Source organism: Dendrobates tinctorius, unplaced genomic scaffold (genome assembly GCF_039654945.1).
Source record: "Dendrobates tinctorius isolate UK_male_01 unplaced genomic scaffold, ASM3965494v1 ptg000285l, whole genome shotgun sequence".
Lineage (NCBI taxonomy): Eukaryota > Metazoa > Chordata > Amphibia > Anura > Dendrobatidae > Dendrobates > Dendrobates tinctorius.
This window is the reverse complement of record NW_027361952.1, coordinates 313,768-315,192: the sequence shown is the minus strand read 5'-3', so window position 1 is coordinate 315,192 and position 1,425 is coordinate 313,768. Positions and strand designations below refer to the sequence as shown.

The 1,425-nt window shown below is 51.1% G+C and overlaps 1 pseudogene; it reads left to right on the top strand.

The window, feature by feature from the left end:
• On the top strand, window positions 1-147 carry LOC141072762 (U1 spliceosomal RNA; annotated as a pseudogene).
• The last annotated feature ends 1,278 nt before the right edge of the window (window positions 148-1,425 follow it).

Sequence of the window (1,425 nt, the reverse complement as noted above, 5' to 3'; positions counted from 1 at the left end):
AGAGTTCCCATCTGAGGAAAAAGGTTCTCCCAGGGTGAGGCTCATCCATTGCACTCCGGGTGTGCTGACCCCTGCGATTTCCCCAAACGTGGGAAACTCGACTGCATAATTTGTGGTAGTGGGGGACTGCGTTCGCGCTTTCCCCTGATTTCCTCTGGTCAAAGACACATGCTGACCAACCGACCGAAAGACGCTCTGGCAGAGCCGCACGTCACACCTGTTGCTAGAGCTAGAATACTTTGGAGTAGCTCAAAGCGGCGTCAGTTGTGGCCTTTGGCTCCCCCTTGTGGGGGAGGGATGCCGCAACTTCCGTGCATCGCTGTGTGTCTTTTTGCTTTGTTTGTCTGTTTCTTGCTTGGCTTGGGCTCTCAACGAGAGCTTTTGCTTGGCACTTCCTTCCTTTGGCCCTTTTGGGGCTCTCTGGCTGGTGGGGATTGATCAGCTCGCCTGTGTCTTATTCACTTGGCCACTGGGCCGGGAGGAGGGGGGCGGCAGCAGCTGCAGCTGTCTGCATGTTCCCGGGTGGGTGCAGCGGCGTGAGTGAGGCTGGAGCGGAGCCAATGGCCCTATATGCAAATGACTCTGGCTTCTGCTGGGCATCTTGGACGACTTTTGACTCAGTTGAGCTCGGCCTGCCCCGTGGGGGTTGGACCGGGCGCCAGCCAGCGCCTCCCACTCAACGAGCCTCCGGGCGGCCTGTGCCTTACGCCACCACCCCCTCCCCTTCCGGCACGAGACTCCGCGATGTTGGAGAGCTGCGTCGGAGGGCCGCTCGTCGGGCCCCAACTCATACTTACCGGGCAGGAGAGATACCATTTTCGGCCTGCAGCTCAGTCTGAGGTTTATAGTCTCAGCTGGGTGATTTGTAGTTTCAAGGAAAAGCATTGTTCTTTTACTGTGGTCTTTGGACCGACAGTTTTGTTCTGTCAACATGTCTTTCAAGCTTTTCGTCAGGAGTGAAGAGCACCGTTCGTCTCCGAGTGGACACATCTGATCTGGAGAGAATTGATATCCTGTACAGTCATGGCCAAAAGTTTAGAGAATGACACAAATATTATATTTTCACATGATCTGCTGCCCTCTGGTTTTTATGTGTGTTTGTCAGATGTTTTTATCACATACAGAAATATAATTGCAATCATATTATGAGTAACAAAAGGTTATATTGACAGTTAGAATGAGTTAATGCAGCAAGTCAATATTTGCAGTGTTGACCCTTCTTCAGGACCTCAGCAATTCTCCCTGGCATGCTCTCAATCAACTTCTGGATCAAATCCTGACTGATAGCAGTCCATTCTTGCAAAATCAATGCTTTTATTTTGTCTGAATTTGAAGGTTTTTGTTTGTCCACTCGTCTCTTGATGATTGACCACAAGTTCTCAATGGGATTAAGATCTGGGGAGTTTCCAGGCCATGGTCCCAAAA